Below are 25,547 nucleotides of genomic sequence, written 5' to 3' on the forward strand. Positions count from 1 at the left end.
TTGAACCGGGTTACCATGATAATGTGATCGGGTAAGACCCCGACTATCACGAACAACCAAAACCTAGTTCGCCAGGGTCATGTAACAGCGGTAGTAGTGCGACAAAAATAGCTAAAATTTCGCCTAAAAATGGCAAAAATCAGCCGAAAAACGTAATCGGCCAGTATCTCGGAAACGGTTGATTTCTGAAATCGGCGATTTTGGCTGGGGAGTAGGCTCGATGGGTCTACCAAACCCTTGACAGAGCGAAATGTAAACCGTGCAAATGGTTGCTTTTCGCAGTATTTCTGTGCTTATTTCTTGCGTTTAGAAACGAATAATTAAATGTATGTTGCCCCCAGCCAGACGCTGAGGAATATTTATGTATTACCTTAGTGTAGTCTGAATAAGCTACTCTAGTTGACAGACATTTTAAAGGGTGCTTACCCCCCGACAGATCTCCCGATATTGTTAAAATAAATTATCACTATATAATGGATTATTGCCTTAAGTAAATTATTGTGATAATGAGAATTATCATGCTCAATAATTTTCTACCCTTTTGAAATAAAGTGATTATTATTATTTATTATTATTATCAGGTTCCAATAATGTAAGTTTCATTCAGAGTTATCGCCCTTTATTTTTCGAATTTTTTCAAATTTTCTGCCCATTTTCTAACCCTTATATTTTTTTGAAAGCCTCAATTGATGTTTCTGAAACTACTGGAACATAAAGCTATATAGTCAGACTGGTTGGTAAAGCAATTTCAACAACGATCCGGAAACCGGAAGTAGTCGAAATAATGATAGATATTTCGAAAAAAACGCAAAAAATGGGTGTTTTGGGGACAAACTCTATTTCTCCGTCCAATATCAATGGATTAAACGAATTAAGCTTTCGTTGGGTGGCCTGAGGAATGGACTGTCGTATGATGCCCAATTTATACGGATACTATGACCAAGCAGCAAAATCGCTCGTGCGATAAACTTGATTTCTCCATCAGATCTTAGCGGACCAAAAGAGCTAAAGTGTCGCTGCATAGCCCCATTAATGGACTATCATATGACATCTGAATGATACGATTTAGATGGTTAGAAAATAAATTATGGTACGCCGAAAATCTAATATTTTCCGTTTTGGAGCATTTTGAGAGGCCTTTTTCTCAAACACAACTACGTTTTTTCTTAAACTTTTTTTACTCAGAGTCAGAGTCCTATGGGTGGGCTATGGCGTGATTCCAAAAATAAAAGCATTGAAATAACATAAGTTGTCCAAAAAGAGCCTAAATCTTGGAAAAAAGTTGAAAAATCCTTAGATTACTGAAAATGATCTTCTTTCTTTGGAAAACAGCTGAATGGATTATTCTGAAACTTCTTGTACAGAAGTTAAGGTAACCAAACAACTTGTTAAAGCTATCCTGACAATGATCCAAAAACCGCAAGTAGTCGAAAAAATTTCCGATATTTTGAGAAAAAAACCTAAAGTAAAAAAATGGTGATCTTGCGAAAAAAGTGATTACTACGCCAGATTTCACTGAATCAAAACAACTAAAGTGTCATTGGATAGTTCAAACAATGGATGATCTTATGACATCTAAATGGTAAAAATTCGCGGGTTAGGCAATATATAATGGAACGCTGAAAATCTATTATTTTCCTTTTTGGAGCTTATTCAGACGCTTTTATTTCGAAAACTTCTGTTATTTCCTTTCTTAAACTTCTGTTACTTAGAGTTCTAACGGTGGTCTATGGTATGAATCCAAATTTAAAAGCCTCAATATAGTATAAATGGTCCAAAAGGGCCACAATCTTTGAAAAAAAAGTCGAAAAATTGTTATATCTGTAAATCTGCTTCTAATGGTATAAGGGAGGTAAAACTGTTCAATGGATCTTTCTGAAACTTCTGGTATAGGAAGTTAAGTTCCCATACCACTTGTTAAATCTATCCCGATAATGATCCGTAAACAGGAAGTAGTCAAATAAATATTTGATATTTAAAAAGCCGGTTCAGTGCTGCTTGCAGGTCTAGTTATTATTATTTTTCTCCGCAGGAGCCTATTTCTCCATGATCAAAATTTTCTATCGGGAAACCATGTGGTGGCTACTTGATAAAACAATTTTGAAACTTCTGCGCATACCGGAAGTAACCGAATGTTGTACTTTTTTCCGGAATTGAAAATCGGTCGTGGTTTTGTCAATTCTTTACCTATTTTCAAACAAATGACATTTTCGGAAACCCTGAATCTTTTCCGAGATAATGGCTATCTCAAATTTTTCAATTTCGAACAAACATCTATGGCTTTTGTCCTTCAAATTTTGAAAATACGTTGTTTATGAGACAATTTTTGTTATTCTGCAAAATTTTCAAATTTGACCTACATTTTTGGATACCTGAAGTCTATCCGATTCCAAAAATATAAGTTTCATTCAGAGTTATCGCCCTTTATTTTTCGAATTTACTTTTTTCCCCATTTTATAACCCTTATATTTTTTTTGAAAGCCTCAATTGATGTTTCTGAAACTACTGGAACATAAAGCTATATAGTCAGACAAGTTGGTAAAGCAATTTCGACAACGATGCGGAAACCAGAAGTAGTCGAAATAATGATAGATATTTCGAAAAAAATGGGTGTTTTGGGGAAAAACTTGATTTCTCTTGTCCAATATCAATGGATTATACGAATTAAGCTTTCGTTGAGTGGCCCCAGGAATGGACTGTCGTATGATGCCCAATTTATACGGATACTATGACCAAGCAGCAAAATATGATAAGCTGTAAATCAAATATTTTCTGATTTGGAGCGTTTTTGGACGCCTTTATCTCAAAAACTTAACATACAATTTTTTGTTAACTTTCTCTACTGAGAGTCCATTCGATAGTCTTGTGCATGAAACCATCCAATAAGACTTTGAAATGTTTGGAATATAATAAAAAAGGGACTAAAAATCGAAAAAAAGTTGAAAATTCGTGAAATTTTGGAAAATGCTATATTATTTTATTATTTAATCAGATTTTTACCAAAAGGTTACACATTCAGATAGCTGACGTAATTACGATTCTAACGATGTATAATATGTATTGAGTTATTGAAATTTAATTTTCGTTATTTTGACATTTTTGCATTTGTGGCACTTTTAAACATAGGATTTCTCAGGGGCATTTTATCTGATCAGATAATGTAATATGTGACCCGCCGCATCTAAATGAGTCGGAATGCGGTAAAATTAATTTTGCACAAGAGACAAAATAAGCGAAAATATTGATTTTGATCAAGATCAAAATAGCAATAAAACATTTTAAAACGCCTTTATTTGGACGTTTTGTAAAAGTACTGTATTCTTAAATCTGTCTTTTTCTGAATATTCTCAGCGGAATTAGATATTTTTCTCTGCTTGGCATCGTTGTAAAGCGGAGAATCTCCAGTTTATAAATATGACCAAACGACTCGTTTGCTGATTAGCCCAGACGATGTGTGCAAAGCATTGTGGTTCCGTGGCCGCATCGAGGCTCAGGCAGACGACAGAAATTAGATTTGGGCAATGTTATGGTGTATCTACATGCGATTCAGTCTGAGAAGTGGCAGAAAGATTTAATGTTCAAAACAATGAATATGATATTATGGACAGGTTGATTTAATTAAATTATTTACACTTGAAAACTGTTAAAAACACAAAATAAAAAGCTCCTCGGATAGCAACAACTTAATTCTGATCGTATATAGATAGCCGTTGAGTGTTAATCAAAACATTGTAAATCAATCAACAAGCCGTTCGTGTCATTGAGTAATACTAATCTGTAATCACTTCTCACGGATTAATGATTAGTTGATTGATAATTAACAACGATAAGGCCACCGACAATTCATTATTTACTCCGAATAACTAATCAAAGCGGCGATGATTTAATGTCTCGTTTGGTCTGTTAGAAAATAATTTATAGTCCTTAAATGGAAATAAACAAAATAGCCAATAATTTTCTTTCCGAAGAGAATTTTATTGATAGGTGAATTCCATTTACTGTCGCTTCATACGGCATGCAAAGTTAAGAATGCATATTGGATATTATTATTGTTTAAAATTCTATTATTACCATGGGTCGGGAAAATGAGAACGACCAATGAGTCGAAACGCAACGATTATCGAGTGGGAAAAATAATCTGCCATTGTTTAATTACACCGCTTCCAAAATGAAGGTAAGCATTTCATGCCAATGAAATTGAAATTTCTATTCTATTATGGACTCATATTTTGATACCGTTACGGTACCTCAGGCTTAAAATAACAATAGACTTATTGTACACGCAAAATCTTAATTCAGGCATGCTGCTGTGGCGGCTTCTTTGATGATTAAGATAGGCTACTAAACTTGATTACCCAATCAACAACTTTAATCTTCTGACCACTGGCGCCAAGGTACTAAATAATTGATGAGATTAACTGAACTGAAGTTAATCTCACCAAAGTTATAATATACAAACTTAGACTACTAATGTATACACTGTTCTTAATTATAACGCTATCATAGGAAATGTGAATATGCCGCATGTGTTGTGGATGTTTTACTATGAAAAGAGCGCATTTACTACGATTTTCGTTATCGGCACCCTTGAAAACCTAAAGAAGAAAATATTAATATTAAACGACAAAATAATGAAAGATTTAATGGCATGGTTGCTGTGTGATATTGTTTTAGAACATACCGACACCTTTTCCATTCTCGAACGTTAAACAGTCACCCATGCCCGATGAATTAATAAATTAAATTCTCATAATCCAATTATATCCACTGTAAATAGCATTTGTTCACAGCTTTCTATACACTGGCATCCTAACCGTGCCATACGAAAACTCCATAGTATATGTTCTCTTTTCTTATACTTGATAGCATAAGGTGTTGAATACCGTCGTTTCATTGGTATACCCTACCCTGCAAGGTGTGACCATAACTGATGGGTGACCATAAAATCATCGAATATGTAAAATGACAAATATTCGTTGCATCGACCCAACACCATGTTTTTCCTATTCAACACCCCCGAAAACCTCTAAAATGATATATTACACGAGTACCAAGTATAAGAACTCCAATAATTGCCATTTTGGTGGCCATTTTGAAAAACAAGCTGGAGGATACAGTCCAGTCGCACCCTGATGCTACAACCTTTATGCCTAATAAAACATATAAAATGACACGGTTACAAATATACGCCGATACAAAAACAACAGAATTGTCATTTTGGTCGCCATTTTGATAAAACAAAATGGTTGATATTGACGGATTAATTTTGGACACAGATCACTAAAGATTTCCCCATTGACTCCAATGTTAATTCTCGTATCTTAGACCGGCTCTAACTTTTTCCCAAATTTTCGTTGGGTAGAACGCTTTCTACCACAGATGGAGCAACATGTGGCAACCACTTGCCCAAAAGCACGTATGAGGTTCTTCATGAAAAACTTGAGATACACAAGCTGGAAGTAGAGACAAGTAAACATGCAATTTCAGGCCCTACATTTCAACGTAACCAACCTCTCAACTCTTGTATCCTTCCGCATCAAAATTATGAATATTCACCAAAACCTGGCAGAAAATGTATTTTCAAACCCTTTTCCTCAATTCTACACCAAAAAATCAACAAAAATCGCCATGCAAAAGGGGGAAAAAGGAAAAGGGAGAGGAAGACTAAAAATAGCTTTGGCCCTTGTTTCGTGGGTGACGGCGTGGGAATATTTGGTGATCTGTGTCCTTTTACTACTACGATTATCATTTTGGTCGTCATTATGAAAAACAAAATGGCAGGTATTATCGGATTTACTCTTATACTGCAATTGTTTGATGTAGCACCCCCAAAAACCTATTCAATGAAATTAATAAACACATAACTTATGAAAACTCGAAAATTTGTCATTTTGGCGTCCATTTTCAAAAAAAAAGATGGCGGAAATTGTCGGATCAAATTGTTACTACAATTTTCGTCTTCAGCACCCCTGAAAACCTCTAGAAAACAATATTCAACGACAAAACAGCAAATAATTGGCTTGGTTGCTATGGGATTTTGTTTTGAAACATGCCAAATCTTTAACTTGATTTTTCTCAAAACTTACTTTGGTGAGTTGGGTGGCTTTAAGCAGTCACAACTCAGTCAATTTTCGCACGATTCAAACAAACTATACATCAAATTGAAGGAAATGATTCGGAGAATGTGAAAATAACAATAACACAATTTTCAAAATGTTCTCATTGCGACTCGGTATGCCATGGGGGGTAACATATATCATTACAGAGCCCTGCGCCAATTTAATTGCCCTAACCGGTTATTAAAACTATTCCGACAATAATCTCCATACCGGAAGTATTCAAAAAATTAAAAAAAAGGTTAAAAAATTGGCACTCTTGCGAAAAGCTGGATTTCGCTGTCAGTATTATGCATTTAAAATAAATTAGTGAATTCCAGTGATTATATGTGAATTCCAGTGATTATATGTGAATTCCAGTGATTGTAAATGAATGCCGGTGATTAGTCGGGCCCGTTAACTGTATCATTCTGAGTCGGGAATCCTTACCATTATAATGTAATTATAAATATTGTGGATGCTTTGTTTATGGGGTTATATGGGACCAGACTATATCAAGCCGTAGGCTACACGTGTATAATTATGATAAATACTAAATTATTATTCAGTGAAATCTAGCCTACTTGGAAACATGAGACGGCCTAGTGTCAGTCAGTGACAGTCAACCCATTGCTTTAAAAACTGAAGTCATTGTCTAAAATGGAAAAGATCTCGTTTGTATCTATCGGCACTTGCTGAAATTTGATTTTTTTTCTCCAATTTTCAAGTACTTTGAACGGATTTTACATGAATTACGATCTAAAATTTAAATATCGAGATATTTTTTAAAATTATCACGATACATGTATGTCCCCGGGGTATTGCGGCAACCTTAGCTTAGTGAAATGAATCGAAATTAAAACTGTACACAGTTTGTAGCATATATACTGATTTTCCAGAACTTGTACTTAAATCATTCACTGGTACACCTGATCAAGTAATAGGCACTAACAGTAGCAGCCCTACCAAAGAAAGTGGTTTCTGAAGTAAATTGAAGCTCTGACATTGAACTTCACTGCAGAACTGTATGCAGCTTTAATGAATAGGAAAATAAATAAAATACAAGAGCTCAAATTTAATTAAACACCTTTCTAAAACAACTTCAGTCTCAATTAAAATTAATTATACATCAAAGATGTGGCATTTGATTGTGAAATGTCTTTAAACTCCAATGCAGATTGTCCAAAAGTCTCCTATCTAGTCATAATCACTACCATCCTCACTCCAATCTTTGTCTTCTTCATCGCTTAGCACATCATCTGATTCTGCATCTGGAATGGCAACAGTATCTTCAGTGATGAGTTTTGTTAGTACAGAACTTCTTTCAAACCATACTGGAACTAAGTGCTCATCTTCTTTTTGCCACCCAAAACCTGTTGGTTATAGGCGTTTCCCCGGCTTAGATGTACTAGCTCAGTGCCAGAGGTTAGCAATAAACTGTGAATGTTTTATTTTTCAATTAAGGGTTTTGGAACAAGGTGGAGGTATATAGTTTATACGTTTTACATTAGCAAGTGGATTTTCCTTTTGTTAAGATCCAGTCATTTTGATGAAGCTGGCATACCTTGCATCATTGATGCTCTCCAGTCGAGGTTGACCATAGACAGCGCATACAAATTTCTCTAAACTATCTACATCTGGATCTCCTTCAGTTGCCAGATTTTTGAACGCATGAACAAACCTTCCACTTTCATCATCCTCTACTGTCTGTTCCAGGCAACACTACGACTCGAAAATTGCTTGCTATTTCTTCAATTTTTATACGCCCACATATTCGCACATATCGGACCGTAACTTCCTGAATTATGGCCACTGATTGTACGAAAAATCGCATTTTTAGCTTGTGGACTCTATGGAGGTCATAATTTTTATCCGATTTAAAAAAATATTTCAATATATAGGACCAAAACTGACAGACAAAATGGCCTCCCCTCGTACTCAAATAAACGTAAAAATATGATATATCAAGGTTGTGGACTCTCTAGGTCACAATTTTCATCTGATTTTGATGAAACTTGAAATGTAAGTTTATAACCCAAAGATCTCGGTTCATTTCGATATTCGTTCATATCGGACCGTAACTTCCTTAATTATGGCCCCTGATTGTACGGAAAATCGCGTTTTTAGCTTGTGGAACCTATAGAGGTTATAATTTTTATCTGATTTTAAAAACCGTTTGAATATTATATCATAAAAATCGGACCAAAACTGACAGACAAAATGCCCGCCCCTTGTACTCAAATAGCGTAAAAATAAGGTATATGAATGTTGTGGACACTCTAGAGGTCACAATTTTCTTCTGATTTTGATGAAACTTGAAATGTAAGTTTATAACCCAAAGACCTTGGTTCCTTTCGATAATCGCACATATCGGATTGTAATTTCCTGAATTATGGCCCCTGATTGTAAGAAAAATCAAATTTTTAGCTTGAGGTCTCTCTAGAGGTCATAATTATTATTTGATTTAAAAAAACGTTTGAATTTCGTGAAAATTGGACCAAAACTGACAGACAAAATGGCCGCCCCTCGTACTCAAATAGCGTAAAAAATATGGTATATCAAGGTTGTGGACCCACTAGAGGTGACAATTTTCTTCTGATTTTGATGAAACTTGAAATTTAAGTTTATAACCCAAAGATCTTGGTTCCTTTCGATATTTGCGCACATCGGATCGTAACTTCCTGAATTATAGCTTGTTCTCTATCCATCTCTTGCAAAATGTGGGCGTATCCTGCCTGGCAGCCGCTGTTTTTTTTTATTTTGTGAAATACCCCTAAGCAAGTGATAATATGACAGAAAATGGAACGGGGTAATAGCCACACAAGGTCACCTCTTGATAGATCAAGGGCACGTAATTGCATTTTTGTGTTCAGACCACAGATGGTTTTTTTTAACATTTAATTTATTCATATTGATTCATCTTGAATCTAATTCAATTTCTGCAAGTCTACCTTTTAAAAAAAGAAAAAGGAAAATAAACTGTTTTAAACAAATCATTTATTTACACAAATTCACAGAAAATGCCTACATTCATGCTATCTATCATACAATTTACGCACACAATCTACACATTTCACCACACTTGCGCTTACATCAATCTCTTTCCCAGTACTTTCACATGCATCCACCTTTCACACAAATCACAGCCCACCCAATCCACAATCACATCTGATTCACTTCCCGGTGGGTTCTCACAATGTGTACACTACACACATTTATATGATCATCACTTGAATCTTCATTCGCAACACCACCGCCATCCATATTCTCAGTGTAGTAAAAGCTTCCATAAATGAATGTTTTAACCCGTTAAGTGCGTAGGTCGTTATATAACGTCCTGGACAACTGCCACTCACTGTGTGTAAGGCGTAATATAACGCCTTGGAGGTATTTTCCCCAACCTATTCTTAGAACATAGTTCGTCACTTGGGGGAATCCCTTGGGAATTACCCCACGATCGTAGCATGTGTAGGACGTTATATTACGTCCTGGACAACTGCCACTCACTGTGGGTCGTTATATAATGCCTTGGACTTTTTGGAGGTATTTTCCCCAACCTATTCTTAGAACATAGTACATAGTTCTTCGTCACTTCGTCAAATTAATTACACAATGCTATCAACTTGACTGCCGTCCAAATAATTTTTCAGTGTTAAGTATTACCATGAATTATCTCTATTGGGTTTAACTCGAGGTGCCTTACTGGTAACCGCAAGACTAAATGTCCATGCTGATGGGCTATGTCGTCGGTCTTATATTGTTGAGGGGGACGATGTAAGGTCACCATTCTTAATAATTCTGCCTGCAAGTACAATATCTCATGTTATCAAAGCTCCAAACAAATTTCAATCCACTCACTGGTGGGGTATTTTGTGGTGCTATGTTGACGCGTAACGTCGTATAATGTTATATAGGTAATTATTAAATCAAGGTTATGTAATGCAGAACATGGCATATGTGTAAAAGTCGAATAACAATGATGAAACATTTAAATGAACTGCCATTGTCGTGTAGTTTATGGATGGTCTCTCTTATTGTCATCAGGTCAAAATTATCTAATTTTGTTGAACATTTGTTAAGCTTCCTTTTTTTTTTATTTTCCTGCGTTGTAGATGAAGTCATTTTTCAAAGCCCCATACACGGATTTTAAGGGTATATTCAATGCGTAGGCAATCTCTTTTTTGGATATTTTATACCGCCCGCCTATAATTCATTTTATACTGTTTCTCAAAATAAGTAAATAAACGATTGATACACTGGTTCACATCTCGCGTAATCTTGAAATTGTAAATAACAATAATCACTTACCCAATATCCACCTTCTTATATACACACATCATCTTGCACTTGCAAATGCATGTGATTAAAGGATGATCCATTATTCAAGGAATTATATTTTCTACGATTCGTTTTTTCTATCTATTCTACGACAATATATCTGAAACAAATCTTGTGTGCCTGTGGAACGCGAATATAAATAAAAATAGATACCGTTAAACAAAACTGAAGAATATTTTAGGAGACATGCAATACCATGAATATCTCCAAGGAATATTAAAATACCAGTTACCAAATAAACCTAAACACACACACATACACACCCACACATACCACTCGCACTGCCACAAAACAAACGGGCGAATCCTCCCGCATAAATATTATTAACCAAATGCACCCGATATGTGGAATACCTTATACCCCTACATGATATACGAGTGACTCAACTTACGGAGGCGCAGTGGTAATGTTTATGTTCTGAGAAATTGATAAGTGACGGAAAATGTGAAATTTACAAGAGAATAAAGGATTTTATTGAACTTCTAGGCATTAAAGTTCGACGAAGAAAGTAATGGGGTGACAATTCCAGGTAGGTTGTTAAGTGCGCAGGTTGTTATATAATGTCCTGGACAACTGCCACTCACTGTGTGTAGGGCGTAATATAACGCCTTGGAGGTATTTTCCCCAACCTATTCTTAGAACATAGTTCGTCACTTGGGGGAATCTCACAGCATGTGTAGGACGTTATATTACATCCTGGACAACTGCCACTCACTGTGTGTAGGGCGTAATATAACGCCTTGGAGGTATTTCCCCCAACCTATTCTTAGTACATAGTTCTTCGTCACTTCGTCAAATTAATTACACAATAGGGGGTAGCTAACGTTTTAAAAACGTCACGCTTAGCGGGTTAACCGTTTTAATTAAAAATTGAAGAAATAGTAAGCAATTTGCGAGTCGTAGTGTCATTTGATTGGATAATATTGGGTTGATTTTAGTGCTTAGCCAATCAAAATTGAAGTATCTACTAAAATTTGGATTTTCGCTTTAGTTCAGATTTCATGAAACAGGGCCCTGATCTAACCCTTCTTGTAAAAGACTGCTGTAAAATCACTGCCAGTAAAGGCATGAAAACCAGCTAGTCCTGCTGTGATACCAGGTGTCTTGAATTCTAGGATGATGGCCAACTGGCTGACATCAATAAAATGACGATAGTTTCCACTTCCACAATCTAAAATGATTTGTTTGTTTTCTTGTTCCTCTTTAGTACGCTCAGTAGGTCAAACAGATTGATTAGAATGTCAGTGTTTGATGCCCTAACAATGATATTTCCCTCAAATCTTGCAACATGGAATGCTACCAAGGTGTCCGCCTCTTCGTGTTCACCCTGAAGCTGTTCTTGTTGGCTGGACTCCACATTCCCTGTGTTAGCTTCATAGTAATATCGTGTACAGCAGCTCCCATGAAAAGCCACCAAAACTTTATGCCCTAATATTGGACTATAATGATGTTTCCTCCATTCGAGCATTAGAAATTTGGCAAATTCTTCTTTGAAATTGCCATTTGCCAGAAGTTGAGGGTATCGCTTTCTTGGAGTCTGCCCTGGTCCTGCTATTGCGAAGACTACATTAAGTGTCATCTGTTTATTTCAGTGTTGGCTTGTTTCAAATGTTATTATCAGCAAAGTTCGGAAACATTAGAACAACAAACAAGTCGAAAAGCGACAAATATCGAGTGAGAAAATTCTCAGCAGGTTTTTCCACTATACCAAAATGGCATAAAGTGAACGGCATATCTTACAAATGAAATTAGAATTTCTATCATTCTATCAGTGATTTAGATTCTTACACCCTTACAGTACCTGAAAATAACATGTACTTGCAAAACCTTGGTTGAGACTTTGGAACACAATAACTCTCTTTCTAATTGAGGTAGAATGTTCAAACTTGGTGTAGGTGTTCATTAGGTGCAAGGCCCAGTGCCCTGCAGTTTAGAGGGCCCTGCGGTTCATGGCAGAAAAAGAAAAAAATTCAAATTCCAGATGAAAGTTTCACAGTAATCGATCTAGCGGCACGAGGGCGGAGACTGAAATATCCCTCAACCTTATCTGTGAAGTTCACTTGTATGAATAGATTTCGTATGTGATTAGATATTATGTAATTATTCTTGTATTACAGACCATTTAATTGTGTGTGCCATTCAAAAGGATATGAAATAATCTTTTTGTCGCTTTAGGGGCCCGCGATTCTAGTCAGGCCCAGGGCCCCGCTCCAGTTAGGTGAATGCCTTGATGGAGCTCAATGAAAAACACTGTCTGCTTACGGTAAGCAAATATAAGCAATATGATTGGTTGATGTTTTGGGCCATGATAACTTTGGTTATAATTAAGTGAGAGTGATTCATTATATCATTACCTTGACTAAGTTTGATGATGAGAATTTTCTGCTTAGGCTAAGGAGCAATAAGTCTAGACTGTGGAACATAACTCTGCTTGTAATTGAGGTAGAATGTTTAAATTTGATGTAGATGTTCATTAGGGGAATGTCTTGACTGAGTTAAATGAATAACATTTCGAGCTAAAGCTAAGCAGAGCTTAGTTGATGCTTTGGGACAAGATAACTTTGATTCTATCTGATACAGAGTGATGAAACTTAGTGTATAGTTGATAATCAGTTTGATTTCTTGATACTTTTGAAAAATATAAATGTGCGATTAATTAATATGTGTCATCTATTTATTTTGGGATTTGGCGGGTGACATCAGCCTCACTGTTGGCTTGTTCTCATAAAAGTTATAATATAAAAAACATAGATTACTAAACTATGGAGTATTCTCATTTGTTCTGAATAGTAACACTGTCATAGGAAATGTTTTAGCCCGAATCAGACCAACCATAGACCATTTTAAAGGTATTGAATTGGGAAATGTGAAAACAACAAGAACTCAATTTTCAAAATTTCCTCATTGTGACTCATTATGCCATACCGGGTCACATATATGTTTTGAATTTCATTATTTCTTAGGAGCAGAACAGTAGGACGTTAAACTCCATTTCATTTCATTTCATTTCATTTTTCATTATTTCTACAGTTACATGTATGTGTGCGATTGTTTTTGCCCACTCAGTTTATTCTTTTCAACTGTATTGGATATGTCATGTCACTGTTTACTGCATGGGTGTACCTCATATGTTTGATAATGATCTACTTGTTTCTTGGTGATTTTCTACATTCTAAGTTATCTGTTTTGAAGAGGCTCTATTTAGTGTTGTGATGGACCCTCATCTTCTATCTAAGACTACTTATAATTAGTCGCAATGGTGGGAAAATTGTAATATGCAGTCAAAGGACCAGGGCTAAACTGTTTTGTTCTCATCAAATATGCTACCATATTTCTTGATTACCAAAACTACATAATATGGCCTCTAAATATGTTTATATTGTAGTTTTGTTATTTTCGAAAGACATTTTGTATTCCTGTATTGATCAGTGTTTATCTATATACATGTATCTTTTTATAATTATATTCTTGCACAAATGTAATAAGTTGACAATAAATACTAGGAGGGGAGGAATGAATATACTATTATTATATAATAATTTCTCTCTAATCCTAATTGATCTCTCCTTTATTTTCACAGAACTTCATTTCCCCAGTTTCTCTTTCTGACTGGTAATAAATAGCTTATTCCTAATCATGTTTAGCTTAATAATATGGTGTCATTAAGGTGATAGCAATATTTAACCTATTGTTTATCAATATGGTTTATAATTTTTCATTAAGCTATTTGTATATTTATATTGAATGCTGAGACAAAGGGTTTTATTTTAAAGATTTAATCAAGGTATGAGGGTTATTTTGTTCTGGCTTGATCCATTTATTTTAATTTTATTTAAAATTATAATTTTCTTTGAATGGCAAAAAAAACCCTACAAAATATAGTTCTATTAGTAAGTACAGGAGGACCGCACTACACGCAAAACAAAAATCTACAAGATACGGATCAGGGGGCCAGCCGTAAGCGTCCACTGCGCTGTACAGTCCCCGGCCTGTAGTGACAGAGACTTCACCCAAATTAGAAAACAAATTTGTTTATTATATGATGCTTTATTAACTAAAAATTGGCTTTGCCATTTGTTGACTCTTGATCATAGCACATGAAATAGGGCAGATTTAGTTGAACATAATATATTATATCCTATTTACTGAAAACTTTTTATATGCCTACATTTTCATGTGGACGTATATTGTCGTTGCCTCTCTCCGTCCGTCCGTATGTCTGTCGTCCATCCATCCGTGTGTCTGTTCACAATTTGTTTGTGGACACTCTGTAGCTCCCAAAGATCTTGCTTCCTTTCGAAATTAGCATGCATTGGACCGTAAATTCATGGATTATGGCCCCTGATTGTACAAAAAATCACGTTTTTAGCTTGTGGACACTCTAGACAAAATGGCTGCTCCTTGAAAGCAAATAGTGTTAAAGTATATGTCATATCAAGGTTGTGGACCCTCTATTGGTCACAATTTTGATCTGATTTTGATGAAATTTTAAATTTATGTTTATATCTCAAAAATCTTGGTTCCTGTCGATAATAACAGATATTGAAACATAACTGCCAGGGTTATGGCACCTGATTGTTCGAAAAATCACATTTTTAGCTAATGGACCCTCTATAAGTCACATTTTGGATTCAATTTTAAAAACCGTTTGAATATATCACCGTTACACTTCAATAGTAGTAGTAATCAGAGTGAGAGAACATTTCGAGCAGCTCTCCAGAGATCAATCATGCGTAACAAAAGTGTTTGATAAAGTTTGTCAGATCTTGATATAATTGCTAGGACCTTGGATTACAACCAACTTGGAATCTCAGAAATAGTAAGTTACAATACAATACTGTTGGTTATGTTCACGCCACTACAGAAGCCTGATAAGTGTCCACTTGAAAGCCCAGACACACCCTCCCCTGAACATAAACTGTACAAGATGGCTGACGGATCGAACAAAGGGATTGAAATCGATACGTCATTAAGCAATCTTAAATCATGCGAAGAAGATATACCAGGGCGCTTAAATGAGATGTATGAATTGTTAGTAAATGTGAAAAGGGGACAAGACACCCTGAGAAATGTTTTCGACGATAAAATAGACAGCCATAGACAGGATATTATCTCAACAATTGATGACAAAATCAAAGCAGTGAAGGTCGATATAAATTTGAGCTTTTGTGATATGGATGATCGTATGAAAACACATGTGACTTATGCACTATCTTCTAGGTTGACTAATGACACAAATATAACAGTATTGGCTTATAATCTTAATGAGGTCCAGGGTCAGACTGATCTAATTCAAGCCCAGAAACTGGTGGAAGCACTGGGTGCTGATAATATTGAGATAAAAGAGGTTGTCAGATTAAAATCCAGATTTCCTGATAAACCTGGACCGATCAAAATTGCATTTGGGTCCATAGAACAGAAAATCAGTGTCCTACGTAAGAAAATGTAGTCAACCATGACCAGTTCAAGGATGTTTATATACGCAGTAATAAAACTCAAATGGAACGTGTTATTGAACTGAACGCGAAAACAATTCTTAAGGAAATACCTAACGGTTATGAGTTTCGAGTGAGTGAAAATGGCAGGATCATCAAGAAAACAAACGAAAACGGTGATACATTTAACCCGCCCATGTCTCAAGCCTGATATAAAAACACCTTACCCAATTCCTTACGTATTGCTCATCAAAATATTAACAGATGGAAAATTAAGTGAAAAAGTTAATAACCTTTGAGAAGCCAGATATTATTTGTGTAAATGAAACTCATTTAAATGAAAAACTAAATGCGAATATAAATGATTATCAGTTCTACTCATTCAATAGATCATGTGTTCACATTAAAGCCCCCAAACCCACAGATGGGGTTGGGATATTTGTACATAAACGTTTATTTAATCATTTCAAAATAATGGTAGTTGACATGACTTTTGAAGGGATTTTGAATTATCTTTTGACAGCAAATGCATTGAACATAAACTTGTCGTATTTAGTGCTTATTTACCTCCGGAAAACTCACGCTGGGGACTAAATGCTAGTGACTTCTTTGCTCACCTTCTGACGCAGATATACTTGTTCTCCGAATCGGATGTATTTATATGCGGTGATTTAAGTGATGGATAATGGCTGAAGACTGTTCATTACAACAAGCCATAAAATAATGGATATATTCGTAAAACAACATGCACATGCTCATGAATGCATGTGACAAAACACTCCAGTCATACAAAGCAAGCATAGGGCCTACACAGACAGTCCAAAATATTCGACATGGAGAAGACATGTTTATAACCCATCGAAAACAAATATTAATAATGAGAATATATGTGACTAACGCCACCTGGCCTATGTTACTCCCCAGTCGGAGCTACCCCTATACCCCAAATTTCAGACTCGGGGGTAGACCTAGTGTAGTCGCCAACCCCGAAAAGACCGGCTTCGCTCTGGGGTCATAACTCCGAAACCGGAAGTGGTAGACTAACGCCACCTGGCCTATGTTACTCCCCGGTCAGAGCTACCCCTATACCCAAAATTTCAGACCAGGGGCAGACCTAGTGTAGCCGCCAACCCCGAACAGACCGGCTTCGCTCGGGGGGTCATAACTCTGAAACCGGAAATGGTAGACTAACGCCACCTGGCCTATGTTACTCCCCGGTCGGAGCTACCCCTATACCCCAAATTTCAGACCCGGGGCAGACATAGTGTAGCCGCCAACCCCGAACAGACAGGCTTCGGTCGGGGGTCATAAATCCGAAACCGGAAGTGGTAGACAAACGCCACCTGGCCTATGTTACTCCCTGGTCCGAGCTACCCCTATACCCCAAATTTCAGACTCGGGGCAGACCTAGTGTAGCCGCCAACCCCAAACAGACAGACCGACAGACAGACAAACGAGTCACAAATATATATATAGATAAGCATTTAAATTCTGATTTCATTGGTAATGTACTCGATATGGAAGATAATAGCCTTAAAAATTGTGATGTTCTTGATATGGGGGAATAATAGCCGTCAAAGTTGTGATGGAAATGCTGCTCACGAGATTGATTTAGATATTGATAATTTAGATATTGATAATATTCTTAGTACTGTGGTTAATTTGGAGGGTACTAGCCGTCCAAATTTTGATTTGAAATTTAATATATACTCTGATATAAGTGACAGGACACAGGATCAAAGGCACAAACCAATTCACAAAATTTAAACTCAACTGTCATTATGGTGTTACGGTGAAATAATCGAACGTTTTTTAAAATCGGATAAAAATTGTGACTTTGAATTTATACACAGTGTTTAAGGTCATGAGACGAAGAATCCTATTGATTTTCAGCGATTTCCGATAATTACTGCTAGAGTTATGCCCTTGATCATTTTGAAAAATCTTGTGGAGGCTAAAGTTAATATCGGATTGACTTTAAATTTATACACAGTGTTTAAGGTCATGTGACGAAGAAGCCTATTGATTTTCAGCGATTTCAGATAATTACTGCCAGAGTTATGGCCATTCATCACTTCAAAATATCTTGTGGACGCTCTAGAGGCTAGAGTTAATATCCGATTGACTTTAAATTTATACACAGTGTTGAAGGTCATGAGACGAAGAAGACTATTGATTTTCAGCGATTTCCGATAATTACTGCCAGAGTTATGGCCCTTGCTCATTTCAAAATATCTTGTGGATGCTCTAGAGGCCAAAGTTAATATCCGATTGACTTTAAATTTATACACAGCGTTTAGGTCATGAGATGAAGAAGCCTATTGATTTTCAGCAATTTCCAATAATTACTGCCAGAGTTCTGGCCCTTGATCACTTCAAAATATCTTGAGGATGCTCTAGAGGCGAAAGATAATATTTGATTGACTTCAAGTTTGAAGGTCATGAGACAAGTAAGCAATTTCGGATAATTACTGCCAGGCTTTAAATTTATACGCAGTGTTTGAGGTTATGAGACGAAGAATCCTATTGATTTTCAACGATTTCCAATAATTACTGCCAAAGTTATGGCCCTTGATCCCTTTGAAAAATCTTGTGACGCTCTAGAGGCTTATGTTATCATCCGATTGACTTCAGATTGATACACAGAGTTTAAGGTTTTGAAACGAACAAGTATAGTGATTTTCAATGAATTTTGATAACTTGAACAGCTAAATTTATGATATTAAATATTTCGTATACTAAACATTAGTATGGGGCAGAAATTTATAAAAACCAAACAAATTCTAATGATTTTCTGATAATTACTTAAACATGCATTATGCATGAGCTAAATCTGATTATTGCAAGTCTTAATTTAGGCTTCAGATGTTATAGAAATTATAAATTAGATCTTTATTTAAACAACAAGACCAAAATCAACTCTGTAGACCCACGGATGGCTCGGCTACAGCTCGGATTTAAATAGGATTTCACTAATTGGTTAAATCAAATAAGGGGTAACCTGATGAAAGTACGTCAGTTAGATCGAGGCTAAATGATAGAGTGTACTTAGCGAGGCCGCTGTAAAGCGTTTCCGTATGCCATTGAAAACTTTACTTGATAATCGAGATATGTAGGTGGAGTTAACGCCTGTCAATCAAACGATCTGCGAAGGTGAAGACACATTTCGCTACCATTTCTAGGCAAATATTACAACGATGATAACTATGTTCAGAATAAAGTACTTTGACTGAATTTTTCAATATATTCTTCTTTCATCAGCTACTTTTGAACTGTTATAGCAAGAATGGCCAACTCTCTATAAAAATCTCCCATAATGTATCTTTAATGAGTTGTTACTCGTAATCAGATTTTAGCGTATTATAAATGTTTCATTACTGAAAAAGTGAAAATATGTGACAGCTCTTGTTGACTGCCCGGACGATTTAGCTGCTGTGGGCGTATGTTTGGTTGATAAAGATGAAGTTCTAAATAAATGGGCCTCTGATTTCTCAAGTTGATTTCTCAAAAGTATACAGTCCCCCAACAAATAGCAATAAATGACTGAAGATGCTAATTTTTTTTCAAAGATTCCAATTTTTACCTAATTTTGTTTCGTCTTGTATGGCCGACATTCCTAAATATGGACGTTGACCTATATTTAGAGTGTCATGGAGGCAAAAAGGCAACTTGATAGGAGGGGACGTATTTTTAACAGCTTGTTGTTTCGCTCATACTGGCTCTTACTTTCTCACTAAGATGTTCCTTTACATTGTACAGGCGTTCACACGGATTGACACCCCACCGTTTAGCAGTAAAAAGTTGCCCAGTAAAATTGACTGGGAAGCGAAACTTTTTCGACAAGGATTCAATAGAACGGTTCCTGAACGTACAGGGCGAGTGTAATGAGACCTACGTTCAGAGCTGAACTAATCATTCCTATGATGTCATAACTTCATATGATGTCATAACTGACTTCCAGTCATTTTTATAACCCAACATGAAAATGTGGTTGTATATTGTTGTCTGTCCGTTGTCCACAATTTCTTGTGAACACTCTACAGACTACATTTATCATCTGATTGTTTTGAAATTGATATTTTGTTGACATTAGTGAGATAATTGTTTTAAAATTGATATATGTTGTTTACTTTAGTGAGACGAAGAATCCTATTGAATTTCAGAAATTTCCCGTTAATTTCTTCTGGGGTTATAGCTCTTGTTTCACTTTGTTTCACTTTGCTCCAACGACAAAAGTTATCCTCCGATCTGTATGAAATTGATACGCAGTATGTAAATAAGTGAAACAAAGAAGCCTATTGAATTTCGGCAAGTTCCAATAATTTCTTCTACAGTTATCGCCTTTGTTTAACTTTGTTGGCCCTTGTGAACGCTGGAATGATGAAAGTTATCATCCAATCTGTATGAAATTTATATGCATCAGTGAAATGACATAAGCCTTCTGAATTTCAGCAATTTCCAATAATTACTTCTAGAGTTATGGCCCTTGCTTCACTTTGTTGACCCTTGTAAACGCTCGAATAACGAAAGTTATCTTCTGATATGTATCAAATTTATATGCATAATTTAAATTTGTGAAACATATTTCAACAATTTCTGTAAATTACTTCCCGAGTTAAGGCCCTTGTTTCAGTTTGTAGAAGCTTGTGAACCCTTAAACGGCGAAAATTATAATCTGATCTGTATGAAATTGTCTTGTAAATATCCCCAATTACATACAAAAGAATAAATTATATGCGACAACCCTTGTCGACCACTCGGACGAATTAGCTGCTGTGGGCGTATGTTTTGTTGACTGGCAACCTATTTTGTATTTAGTTGATCATCACTGAAGAAGTTAGTATTTTTTACTAACGAAACGTTGGATAAAACGATCGCCCACCCACCCGCCCGTCCGTCCGTCCGTCCGTCTGTTCACAATTTGTTTGTAGACAGTCTAAATTTCACAATTTTTATCCGATTTGACAAAACTTGAAATATAGCTTTATATCCCAAAGATCTTGGTTCCTTTCAATATTGGCATGTATCAGACCGTAACTTCCTGGATTATGGCCCTGATTGTACGAAAAATCATGTTTTTAGCTTGTGGACCCTCTAGAGGTTACAATTTTATCTAATTTTAAAAATCATTTAAATATGTCACGGTTACACCCAAATGCCGCTCCTTATACACAAATAGTATAAAAGTATGTAATACCAAGGTTGTGGACCCTTTAGATGTCACAATTTGTACCCAATTTTGATGAAACTTAAAATAAATGTTTATATCCCAAAGATCTTGGTTCCTTTCGATATTAGACTGTAACATCCTGCATTATATTGTGGGCCCTGTAGAGGTCACAATTTTTATCCAATTTTAATGAAGCCTAAAATATATGTCTATAACCCAAAGATCTTGGTTCCTTGCAATATTTGCGCATATCGGACCGTAACTTCCTGGATTACGGCCCCTGATTGTACAAAAAATGACATTATTTTTATACATCCACATTATGATGTGCAGGTATATTGCAGTCACCTCTGTGTGTGTGTGTGTGCCTGGCCTACAGACCGCAACTCTTAACTGATCATCTTGAAACTTTACATACTCTAGTGTTAGCTTGTTTTCTGTCCATCTCTTGCAATATGTGGGTGTACCTTGCATGGCAACTGCTTGGGTTTTTTTTTTAATTTTAAATGTATTAAATTAAAGTTTTAATGATTCACTAGAAATTGGAAGGTGATAGTTATTCTTTTTTATCATATACTTTTGTCTAAATGAATTATTGTAGTGAATGTATTTTGTTCTAACAGTTTAATTATGCCAGACTGCTTGAAATTACTCATTTTCTAACAGAATAGCATGAATAATATAATACTAATAGCTTTATCTATCAATCTCAATATTGTATAAATGGTTGTTGATAAATTTAATTTAGAAAATTAATCAGTCAATTCACCGCGTAAAAGGAGCGCGATCGCTCTGGCTCTACTGGACGGGCCTGAATGTCAGTTGAGGTGCGCTTTTTATCGCTCACCTCAAGGTCTAAATTGACTCCCCGCAAAGAAAATAATCAGGAAAAATATACCGGTAACAAAAAAATATCGACAATCAACCTGCTTGTTGGATACAATAACAGTCATATTTTAGTGACAATCAGCTATCTGGTTAATAGCACATTTAACGATAATTTTGATAATTCAGTAAAAAACAAAACAAACAAGCTTGCTGGTTATTCATAACAGGTCCAGTAAGTTTCCTTTGTGAAAATAAGCCATATGGCAAATGAAGACATCTCGGTATGGATTGTGAATCTTGGGATTCGCACCGTCTTCGATGCTCGATCTGAACGAATTACAGATAGATATTAAAATAATAATTTTTGGTTTCACTGACCAGTTGTTAGTTAAATTTGAATAGTCTGAATAATCCCCAGAATATCCCAAGAAACAGACATTAATAATAGTAATAGTATATTTTTCTATTAGGATCTCCAATGCTTTTGGATAACACATTAGATGCATCGCCTGGAGTTGGGCCAATAAACCAGCATTGCTAGATTTAGTTTTAAATAGCGTTTTAGTTTTATGCTTTTTTATATGCCCACATTTTCATGTGCGCGAATATTGTCGTCACCCATGTCTGTCCGGACGTCCGGACGTCTGTCTGTCCACAATTTGTTCATGAACACTATACAGGTCACAATTCTTATCTGATTTTGACGAAACTTGAAATATAGGTTTATCTCCAAAAGATCTTGGTTCCTTTCGATTTAGATGAAACTTGAAATGCATAGTTATTACCCAAAGATCTTGGTTCCTTTCGATATTTGCGCATATCGGATCGTAACTTCCTGAATTATGGCCCCTGATTGTACGAAAAATCGTGTTTTTAGCTTGTAGTCCCTCTAAAGGTCACAATTATTATCTGATTTAAAAAAACGTTCGAATATATCACAGTTACAACTTAATGTTGGTTGATTTCAAATTTAGTGAAAATCAGACCAAAACTGTCGGACAAAATGATCGTAAATAGTGTAAATATCTGGTATATCAAGGTTGTGGACCCTCTAGAGGTCACAATTTTCATCTGATTTTGATGAAACTTGAAATGTATGCTCATAACCCAAAGATCTCGGTTCTTTTCGATTATGGCCCCTGATTGTTCTCTGTCCATCTCATGCAAAATGTGGGCGTATCACCGAAGTTGTTGTTTTTTGACATTTTGCCATAATATTAATATTAACAATAATCGTTGGATTATGGCCCCTGATTGTTCTCTGTCCGTCTCTTGCAAAATGTGGGCGTATCACCGAAGTTGTCGTTTTTTGAAATTTTGCCATAATATTAATATTAACAATAATCGTTGGATTATGGCCCCTGATTGTTCTCTGTCCGTCTCTTGCAAAATGTGGCCGTATCACCGAAGTTGTCGTTTTTATACGCCCACATTGAAATTGCTTTTTTATATGCTTGTGGACGCTCTAGAGGCTAAAGTTAATATCCAGTTGACTTTAAATTTATATACAGTGTTTAAGGCCATGAGACAAAGAAGCCTATTGATTTTCAGCGATTTCCGATAATTACTGCCAAAGTTATGGCCCTTGATCACTTCAAAAAATCTTGTGGACGCTCTAGAGGCCAAAGTTAATATCCGATTGACTTTAAATTTATACACAGTGTTTAAGGTCATGAGACGAAGAATCCTATTGATTTTCAGCGATTTCCGATACTTACTGCCAGAGTTATGGCCCTTGATCACTTTAAAAAATCTTGTGGACGCTCTAGAGGCCAAAGTTAATATCCAATTGACTTTAAATTTATACACAGTGTTTAAGGTCGTGAGACGAAGAAGCCTATTGATTTTCAGCGATTTCCGATAATTACTGCCAGAGTTATGGCCCTTGATCACTTCAAAAAATCTTGTGGACGCTCTAGAGGCCAAAGTTAATATTGGATTGACTTTAAATTTTTACACAGTGTTTAAAGTCATGAGACGAAGAAGCCTATTAATTTTCAGCGATTTTCGATAATTACTGCCAGGGTTATGGCCCTTGATCACTTCAAAAAATCTTGTGGACGCTCTAGAGGCCAAAGTTAATATCGGATTGACTTTAAATTTATACACAGTGTTTAAGGTCATGAGACGAAGAAACCTATTGATTTTCAGCAATTTCCCGTAATTACTGCCAGAGTTATGGCCCTTGATCACTTCAAAAACTCTTGTGGACGCTCTAGAGGCCAAAGTTAATATCCGATTGACTTTAAATTTATACACAGTGTTTAAGGTCATGAGACGAAGAAGTCTATTGATTTTCAGCGATTTCCGATAATTACTGCCAGAGTTATGGCCCTTGATCACTTTGAAAAATCTTGTGGACGCTCTAGATGCTAAAGTTAATATCCGATTGACTTTAAATTTATACACAGTGTTTGAGGCCATGAGATGAACGATGATTTTCAACGATTTCGGATAATTACTGCCAGAATTATGGCCCTTGATCACTTTGAAAAATCTTGTGACACTCTAGAGGCTAAAGTTATCATCCGATTGACTTCAGATTGATACACAGAGTTTAAAGTCTTGAGACGAACAAGTATATTGATTTTCAATGAATCTTTATGACTTGAAACAGCTAAATCCATGATGTTAAAAGTTAGCATGGGACAGAACTTTATAAAAAACAAACAAATTCTAATCGTTTTCTGATAATTACTTAATGAGTTGTTACTCTTAATCAGATTTTAATGTATTATAAATGTTTCATTACCGAACAAACTCAAAATATGCGACAACTCTTGTTGACTGCCCGGACGATATAGCTGCTGTGGGCGTATGTTTCGTTGCCTGGCAACCTATCTTTTGAAATTTTGCCATAATATTAATATTAACAATAATCGTCGGATTATGGCCCCTGATTGTTCTCTGTCCATCTCTTGCAAAATGTGGGCGTATCACCGAAGTTGTCGTTTTTTGAAATTTTGCCATAATATTAATATTAACAATAATCGTCGGATTGTAATATTTGATACATTTTGACATATCCGGAGACACGTAATATTATCAATAATCTTCGGATTGTAATATTTGATACATTTTGACATAGCCGGAGACAAGGCACAGAGCTACAGTTCTTTAGGGGTTTTTTATTTTTAATAAATCTTTGGAGATATTAGGCGCCAAATTTTGAAAATTAAAATTTTTATGAAAATCTTTTTTATTAATGAATATTTTTTTATGGCATTTTACCCAGGGTTAAAGAATCATCTGATTAGAGCAAAATGTGAACATTTTTTTTTTTCTTGATAATTTTCTGTGTCTTCTATTGGCTAATTCAGTTTATGGGTTCTAGATTCATTATTTATTGCCCGATTTGTATGAAACAAAGTTTATATGCACCATGGTGCAAATTCTCAATTTTGTTTATTACCGGTAAAGTTTTCTATCGGCATCGGATGTGGCGCAATTTTGCTAAAAACTCTTAATTTTGACGAGAAGGAACGTCTTTTCTCTAGGAAATATTAATTTTTGCAAATCTGATAGATCAAGCAAGATAAATGCCCCTACAAAAGGCGCAAAAAAAGTTTTTTTAATTTCAGTTTTGTTTTTTGTGCCATTTCGATTTAAAGGTGAAAAAAGTTGAAACAAATCCACTATTCACAACCCATTCAAGCATTTCATATTTTGATATATTTCTTC

At 35.7% G+C, this 25,547-nt stretch overlaps 1 protein-coding gene across 1 annotated transcript in view; it reads left to right on the forward strand.

Moving 5' to 3' along the window:
• The window catches only part of LOC130012428 (mucin-5AC-like), a 539,248-nt gene that overhangs the window by 507,264 nt on the left and 6,437 nt on the right, over positions 1–25,547 (forward strand). The window lies entirely within an intron of this gene.

Source organism: Patella vulgata, chromosome 4, assembly GCF_932274485.2.
Source record: "Patella vulgata chromosome 4, xgPatVulg1.2, whole genome shotgun sequence".
In the NCBI taxonomy this organism is placed as follows: Eukaryota; Metazoa; Mollusca; class Gastropoda; family Patellidae; genus Patella; species Patella vulgata.